Here is an 8,997-nt window from a genome sequence, read left to right as displayed (position 1 = left end):
AAACTAGGTAAGCTTTGTCTTCTATCTACCCTCCACCTCCTTTCTCTCTTTTCCCATTATCATATAAGCTTAGCAGCTTCCTACAGAATTTCTCTGCAGTCAAATAAAATTCAGTGATAGAAATCACTCAGTAGCACCATTAAAACAGAGCTAAAATTATTCTTAGGACCATGTCTAGGGATTAATATATTTAGAAGCTATCCAACATTTACATAGCTTTTCCTCATGCTAATCCTCATTCTACTTTTTTTAAAAATAGTCAAAGTCTGAGCAGTATGAGCTGGAAATATTTTTGCCTTTCATACTCATTCATACACCCTATTTCATATCCTGGCTTTAACAAATACTTTGACCTTCATGGAGATGGAGCAGGCATCTGAAGGATAGTTAGGAAATCAAAGAGAAAAACCCCTTCCACTTTCACCCGAGACAAATAGACTAGGCACAATTACTCTGAATTAGATGGATAAACCAAGCCACATTGATGGGTATCCTGAGTTGATCTGAACTATAAAATCATAGAGCTGACAAGGACCCACCCTGTCCTGGCCAAGTAATGCTTTAGTTCCAGCTTAGGCACTATAGATAGCACACCAATGTTTATGGCAATTTTTGAGTAACAAGCATACATCCAGACTAAAAAGAGACCAAACCACAGAAAAGCACTGAGTTGCTGCCCTAATGGCAGGGCTGCAGGGGGTGGGTCAGAGCCAGGACAGGTGGCCTGAATTTGGCAGTTAGGCCAGGTGTTACTCCAAGTCACCTGATGCCATGTGGGGCAGCTATAAGTCTGTGGGGAAGTTAGCCAGTGGTGGGCTGATGCTTGGCTGGGTATTAGAGAGCAGGTGGTGAGTAATTGTATTGTAGGTATATGTTTGTATGCATAGTTATTACTTTTGCTTTAGTGTCTTGATGAATAGTTTTTATCTTGCAAGTTCTGTTTTGTTTCCAGTTCTCTCTCTCATCTTGCTGAGGTGGGGGAGTAAGTGAACAGCTGTGTTGTGCTGAGCTGCTGCTAAGTTAAAGCTACTGGTAGGTTAAACTGTAGCCACCTTTTTGGTGTCCAATATGCAGCTCAAAGTGTTAACAATGTGTCAGGGTGGAGTGTGTTAAAATTTTTCCTATAGTAGTTTAGTTGTTGTTGGGCATGGTGTTGTTTTCTTTGTTGTGTTTCTGGAGATATCTCTGAGGGTTGTTTTTTTTTTTTTCCATAGAACTCTACTATTTAATGCCTTACTTGCTGTCAGGAAGCTAATCTGGTTTTTGTATTTAATATTGCAGTTATCCTCATACTTTGAGAACCACATGTTAAAAACTATTTGTAACTGCACTTTGTCTCCTTAGGGAGCTAGGCTATGAGAAAGACAAATGGGAATGTACAAATCAGCATGTTACTATTGTGATATTACCTGAATATGTTTCAGATTTTGTTTAAGGTTAAATAATTATTTGCAAATATGCCCCAGGGATCTGTCCTGAGGCTGGATAGTTGAATGCTGGGGAACATAGGATGGTATGGGCAAGTACTCAGAACAGTGGGCACCCCTAATGATTTGCAAGTTCATCCCTGAATAACTGCAGAATCCAGAAAAAAAAAAAAAGAGGTAATTGGAACAGGTGTGCTGGCAGCTCTAGAAATGCACAGATTACTCTAATGTGCTGGGGTCTGGCCTGTGTCTACTGAACTCTGTTCAGTTCTTCAGCACCCTAAAAGCAAAGAGATAATTGGATCTGATGATGATAACAGCAGGTCCTGCCATTGCTCCAACCCCTGCAAGAAGCCATGCAGAGCTTTATTTCAACCCAGGAGTTCTACTTTGTTACCAGTTCTCTCCCTCATATTACATAGGTGTGGAGAGTGAGCAAACAACTGTGTGGTGTTTAGCTGCCTGCTGCCTTAAACCACAAATAGGGATATCTAAAGAAGGAGAGAGGGATGCCTGGGCTCATGTCCGTGTGGCTTTTGGAGATCTTCAAGGAGGAGACTCCACAGTCTCTCTAGGCAGCCTGTGCCGGTGCTTTGTCACACAGCATAGGAGTGGTACCTGGTGTTCTGAGGAAACCACCAGTGTTCCACCTTGTGCCCACTGCCTCTTGTCCTGGGCACCACTGAAGCCACGCCTCCTCTTCTCTTTGTCCCCGCTTTCTCAGCCTCTCCTCTTAGGTAAGCGTATCTGTTTACTTCCATTTACTTGGTATGTGCATGCCTACCAATGTCATGTCCTTTAGTACTAAGGAGAGTTGTGGACAGGGACAGAACCTCAGGAAATATTACACAACCCCCAGGTTGAGCAGACAAGGAAGCAGCTTGGAAACCGTATGCTGATGTGTGCTCTGTTGCTGATGGCAGTCAAAATAACCAGCCAGCTCCTAGGGGCATTGCTGGGAGATGGGCAGGGGCTTAAACAGGCAGTTTAAAATCCTAATTAAAAACAAAACCTAAAACAACAAAACACTGCTGCTCATTTGTGTTAAAAAAGATCCACCCATGCTGCCTTCAGACACACCTCCTTTCTTGTGGTGCTTTCATGGTAGCGAAGCCAGGAAGTGTAGGGGTCAGGAGAGGTGCAAGCACGTGCTGAGAGCTGTGTTTGATGCAGCATGTACTGTCCTTGCCTGCTGAGACAGCATGAACATCTGCTCTGGAGGCCAATTCCTTTACTTAGTTACTTGTGTACTGTTTTACCCTCTGCAGGACTTCTCTTACCTTTACATATACTGAAAAATGAAGAGTCCTGGTTACAAACTAATGCTTTCCTTTTTTTTTTTTTTTTTTTCCTATTTCCTTGCACACCTAATTCTTTGCTCCCAAGGGAGAAGAATAGCAGAATGAGAAAGGTGTATAAGCAAACAAATTATACTTAGTCATATGGAATTGTGCAATCTCTAGAATATTGTTCCTTGTATTGCAAAATACATTTCTTAGTTTAACTCTGTTTTTTTTTTTTTTAAACAAAAACATTGCTCTAAAAAAAATGGGCTTTTGCCCCCTTTGTGTTTACCTCCTTTGATGTTTGTTTTACTCCAAATGCAACAGAATGTTACATTTTTCTTCTCTTTGGAAAACGGGTATGATATTAAAATAAAAGTAGCGCAACAGCACATTATTCTTAGGAGATATGGACTTTTTCTTTTGGTGTGTTATTCTGCAATTCCTAAAGCCTGAAAATGATGATTACCTTTAAGGACTGAAGATGCTACATAGGCGACCATTCAGTGGTAGTGAATCATTGACAGAAAGCAGTGTCCTAAAATAACTGTGTTACCTGTTTCTCTTTTGAAAGCAGAATCTGCAGAAGGAGGGAATTCTGAGGGTATAGAATATAGGCATTTCCCTTCATAATGACAGTACAGTACTGTAAAAGTCCACCTAGGAAATAATGTTTCTTTTTTGAATAATTATTTTTGTGTGTTCACCCATAAAAACACAGTAAACTTCTAACATCAATATAGATTCCTATTTACAACAGGCAGCAAATGTATTCAGTTCAACATGCCCAAACACCTGCTAAGTGAAATGAAATTTGACTACTTGCAGTCATGTGTTAGATTTGCCTGATGCCTCATCTATATTTCATGAAAAAAAAAAAAAACTGGTTAATGTTATTTACACTTAAACATGTGTATGTGTGTAACTCAAAAGGAGACTTGAATGATAATCACCTCTGCTTTAAGCAAATTTATCTGTATCCAGGTGCTTTTTGGTCATTCTAAGCATCAGCATTCACACAGAACAAGTGGAACAAAGGGAGAAGAAACAGTAAGATATTTGTCTTTGTATGTTGCAATACTCTAAAAGCACTTTCAGTGCTTGTAATTCTGATTGTGTTATCTTAAGCTTATCTCATTTATGTAATTGTGGTGGTGAAGGAAGTGAGACCCAATGTCTGAAGATCTAATCAGATATTAATTAATGTGTTGTACTAGTAGCTGTAGTGCAACAGAATGTAGCATGTTCATCATTGTAAATAGGTGATTAAACTTATAGTATGCTAGGTATTTGGATCTTTCTTTCATACTGTTACTGTTCTTTGCTATGCTGACTGCAAAATATAATAACTTCTAAGCAGTGTGTAAAACAAAGTGCTCAATTCACTTTATTAAAATATCCAATAATAATTGATTTAAAGGCAATAAAATGTGTTCATTAGAGGGTTTATATTCAAGAAATATTGAAAGTATACCTAAAACTGTCACTTTTATTGTGAATGAACAGGATAATATAATTTGAAAAGAGTGTGATCATACTAAAGATTTGTCCTGCAGCATTATCTGATAGCTCGTAAAGTGCTGAAATTTAATATGATGCTTTCAGTCAGTTTAATTGAAATTTAATTGCCACTTTGGGCAGAAGGTTTAGATCTGATCAATAAAATATTAAAGATTTTGTGCTTTCGCTTGGAACAATTTCCTAGCCAATGCATCAAGTGCACCCTATGTTTTAGGAAATATTTGTTTGTTATAATTCACATAATGTTCAATATCACTTGCTTGTCTGAAAGTTTTTAACGTGCTGCTCAGATAAATAGTAGAAATAATAAAGCCATAGTTGATCCATTTAATTACAACAAGATGAAAGAAATAACGGTCACCTTCAGATTCATGAGAAAGGCATTAATGTAAAAGAGCTATAAATATTTTGAAATGTCAAACCTCAGAAAGACAGAGTCCAACAGGAACCAAGCTGTAAATCAGGTACATAGAAGGACCTTGAAAAGAAGATGGTTCTTTGGTATTTTAGAAATAATTACTAATACAAAAAGGGTAATGATGAACCTATAAATTACATTAAAAAGGGCCATTAGAGGAAGATTAGTTTATAAAGCTGAGAGATGGTTCCTGAAAATTATCCCGCTAGTTATTTCTTCTTTTCATTTCATATTATTCACTATCCCCAAAATTATCTGATTAATGATAAACTAATTGATTGCTCCTTTGCAATTCAAATGCACTGGCCAACTTTGAATCTCCCTTTACTGTAATCTGTACTCTCTGTCTTTTTTTGGTAGTAGTGTAAAGAGAATATTTTAACTTTTTCTCTGTAATGTGTGTGGGAAACATCAGTCAAAGCAGCACTGCTACCAAATTCACCTGTGTGATTTGGTCAGGGCCCCGCTACTACTTCTGCATATCATGTTGGAGAGAGTCTGGTGCCTCTGCTCCTCCATCCTTTCCTTCCTGGATGTTCGTGTGGGACCTTGGTGACAGCAGACAGAATTGGAGGTAACTGAAATGCCACTCCCTTAATTTCCCCCAGGTCTTCAGCAATGCACTTGAACCTAAAGCCCACAAGGCACCTTATCAACACTGTAGTTTCCTGTGTGAGATAGTATGGTATTTGACAACCGGGAATCATTCATAAAGGTTTTCATTCATTCAGATAATGAGCACTGCGTGGAACAGCAATGCCTGAGTTCAGCTCTGCCTTGTGAGAAATAGAGCAAGAGGCTGGTGGAGGATGGGGAATTGAAAATGGTCTCAAAGGTATTATATTTTTTGATGGCAATTTTGTTTCAAGCTATAGTTTATTTGAATAAACAGTAAATTCCAGATTATGATTTTCACTTATGCTAGATACAGGCATGTGTGGTACACAGTTCAGTACTTGGTAGCGTGGAAAAAATGATTTATGTTGCTGTTGGTGACAGAAACAGAAACGTAGCAGTATCTTTTTTTTTTTTTTTTTTTTTTTTTTGCCTGAAATCAATGTTGTCTATAGTGCTCCTATAGAGGATCACTGGAAAGTATGAAAAAGTTCCTCTCACTTCCTCTCCACAGAACTGAAACGCAAGTTGAAGGATTGACGTACTAGCCTGTTCAAAGCCCTTTAAAGTTTGCAGTGGTCTGCCTCCCCTTTCTGTATGGCTTCCTGCAGGAAAGGAGTTGAAGTTGCAAGTGCTGATTTCTGAAGATTGCTAACTTTTAGAGAATCATAGAATGGCCTGGGTTGAAAAGGACCACAATGATCAATCTAGTTTCAACCCCCTGCTATTTGCTGGGTTGCCAACCACCAGACCATGATGCCCAGAGCCACATACAGCCTTGCCTTGAATGCTTCCAGGGATGGGGCTTCCACAACCTCCTTGGGCAACCTGTTCCAGTGCATCACCACCCTTTGTGTGAAAAACTTCCTAATATCTAACCCAATCATCCCCTGTCTCAGCTTATAACCATTCCCCTTGTCCTATCGCTATCCACCCTCAAAATGATTTCTGACTTCTGACAGTGGTATATGTGCCATTGTGAGAGGCAGTGTGAGTGTTAATGTGAGTGCTAGGAGTAATTTTGGCCTTTGGGAATCCGATTAGCATGCACAACAAAATATCAACTACTGTGACAACTAATTAATCTATCAGCTACATACCTGTTAAAACCAGATATTTCCTTACTTTTTGTCTTCAAACAGTATCTCAAGCTACTACTTATAAAATCAGCAATTTTGGCTCGTACATTTGAATAATACTGGAGGCAAGAATATTGAGAGATGGGGGGGGGAAAAAATGCGATGGGTAGAATTTGGAACTGAAAACTAGGAGTAGCATCATCCTTTCCATGCTGGGCCATTTCTTCTCCATGTCTTTCTCCATCTGCAGGATGAGAAGATGATATTTCTTCATTAACCTGTCTGTCTAGTTGTGATTATCAGGAGACTGAATAAATTAGTACTCTCACAGGATGTTCAACCTGGTAGCTGTTGCATAGTATTATTCTGTGCTGACCAGAACAGGCCTAGGGCAGTCAATTTTAATAATGCTTAGTTCTCCATTTGGCAAACTTTTTTCTTCAGGTTCTCTGGGATAAAATGCGTTACTCTGAGAATATTTATTGTGAACTCATAATTCATTTCTGAAGCTAATGAAGAGTACTGAAGATGGGAAGAAGGAAGCAGTAATTCCATAAGTTGCAGGGTGGACCTGGCAATTAGCTCTGTGAGCATCAAAACTGATTATAAGGATTCACTCACTCCTTCTCGCTGAAGCAGTAGTGCAACGTCCTTTTCTTTAGTACTAAGAGAAAGCATGGTTAAAGCAAATGATTAATTTTTTTCTTTTCAATACACAATTTCTTTCATTGTTCACTGGAAGTAATTAGGTTTTATTAAAAGTGCAAAGGGTTGTTTTTTTTTTTTTTTTAATTTAATTTTACTTTTTTTTAAAGTTCCATTGGTTAAAAACCAATCAGAAACCCCCCAAAATCCTTACTGCAGAGACTCAGAAACTTGACAAGGACTAGATGTGGCTTTGGCTTGGGTAACTAGAAAGATAAAGTATGTCTGATACTCTGTTCTGAACATAATTTTTTTTTTTTTCAACCTTTCTGGTATGGTTGCACTAATCCTATATTTTTTCAGACATTTTCTAAAAAGTGCTTTGTATCAGCTTGCATGTTATTGACTGTCTTTTCTCTAGGCTAAATTACAGACCTTAATAGATTTAAACACTGTCCCTTGAACAGATTTTTTTTGTATACACTCAAGTTGCATTATATTTTAGACAAGTATGATTCCTTCATTTGTTCCTGAACTTTCTCATTACCCCCACCTCAAGGATACATTTATCACGTGGAAGACAGTAAAATTAGTGTCATATTGACATTAGAGGATTAAAATGGTTGTGCTGAAGCATCTTGTATTTTCTCTTCTTCCTCTAATTTATCACAACCGCATATTCCACAGGAAGTTGAAGTGGGGGGAGAGAATGGAGGAAGGATGCCCAGCTGATAGACAGCACCTCTACCTTGCAGAAGATTCATTCCACTGCACATTTTGAATCTGCTGACAAGAAACTTGCAGTGCAAGTAATCAGAGCCTTCACAAGATTGATTTTTGTCCCCTGCTGGTATATGGCATACGGGGGGGAAAAAGGTTCTCATCTCTCAGTGTAATCTTAACTATTTAGAAGCTATTATTGCAGGATTACAAATCACTTGTACCTTTCTTGTGCAACTTCGTTATTTATTAGCAAGTCCAGCAAATTAGTCAGGTAATATTATGTAGGGTTCCAGTCCTGAAGCTCTGTCTCAAGTGTGTTGCTGGATTGTTCCCTCAATTTGCAAATGCTAGTAAATCTATGAAGTTCCATAAACAATACTGCATATTGCTGAGTGCAAATATTTAGCATTTTTTCTATTTTTCCTAATTGCAGAGAGGGCTTAGCAAATGTTGCATGTGTAGCTCACTTTTCAAAGTGACTCGATAAAATTGCAGATGCATTCTGTCCTAGGTTTGTAAGAAATGCTTAAAGTCAACTTGTCATAGAGACTAAATTGAATCTGCTACCTATACAGCTCTGGAAGGGAAGATGTACGGAGGGGAGGGGGAAGAGAAGCATGAGATTTATCTGATGTTTGGTTGATGTACAGCTATATAAAATCTTAAGTAATACAGATAATGTCACACAATATTGCAACATATATTTTCACTTGAATGTTATAAGACAATAAGGCATAAATGGAAATTAAAGGGAAAAAATCTGAATGGTTGTCAGAGAACACTTCTTCATTCAGAGAATCATAAACATATGGAATGGTGTGTCAGGCAAAGTTCTGAGATAAGAAGGGAGTAATTACAAAATGGATTTATATCCTGAGGTATAAAGTACAGACAATGGAAAAGAGCTTTAAGTCACGTGATTTTTTTTTTTAACCCTCACTAAAAATTAACCCTCTCTAAAAAGAAATGCTCATGATGATTGTATTTAATAGGTTCCATATAATCTATTGCAGTTTGCCTTTTCTTTGATCACTGATGGAAAATAGACATGTGTAAGTTGTCTCACATTCACACTCACTGTGTACTTTTAATGCGTATCAGTATATCAAAATTAAATCATAGAAATTGATATGTTCCATAGCTCTATCCATACTGCAGTTACTTCTTGATGTAGAAGTAATGGCTACTTAAAACATATGAATTCTTGATACTGGGAAATACTCAAAGTGAATTTCAACTGATGAATGTATTAAAAAAACAGCTTCCAGGGCAAATAAAATCAATAA

The 8,997-nt window shown here is 37.9% G+C and overlaps 1 long non-coding RNA gene across 3 annotated transcripts; it reads left to right on the top strand.

The window, feature by feature from the left end:
* The first annotated feature begins 820 nt into the window (after positions 1–820).
* LOC122178585 lies at positions 821–8,110 on the top strand. Of its 3 annotated transcripts, XR_006178392.1 has the most exons (5): positions 838–848; positions 3,695–3,760; positions 5,109–5,223; positions 5,381–5,484; positions 7,676–8,110. It is a non-coding gene; the product is annotated as an uncharacterized LOC122178585 (long non-coding RNA). The 3 variants fall into 3 exon arrangements; XR_006178389.1 differs by lacking the exon at positions 3,695–3,760 and having other exon boundaries at positions 821–848; XR_006178391.1 differs by lacking the exons at positions 838–848; positions 3,695–3,760 and adding an exon at positions 927–1,032 and having other exon boundaries at positions 5,065–5,223.
* The last annotated feature ends 887 nt before the right edge of the window (positions 8,111–8,997 follow it).

Source organism: Lagopus leucura, unplaced genomic scaffold (assembly GCF_019238085.1).
Source record: "Lagopus leucura isolate 7727_CA_CO unplaced genomic scaffold, USGS_WTPT01 Super-Scaffold_1, whole genome shotgun sequence".
NCBI classification, from domain to species: domain Eukaryota; kingdom Metazoa; phylum Chordata; class Aves; order Galliformes; family Phasianidae; genus Lagopus; species Lagopus leucura.
The sequence above is the reverse complement of the archived record's forward strand: the minus strand, read 5'-3'. Positions and strand labels throughout refer to the sequence as shown.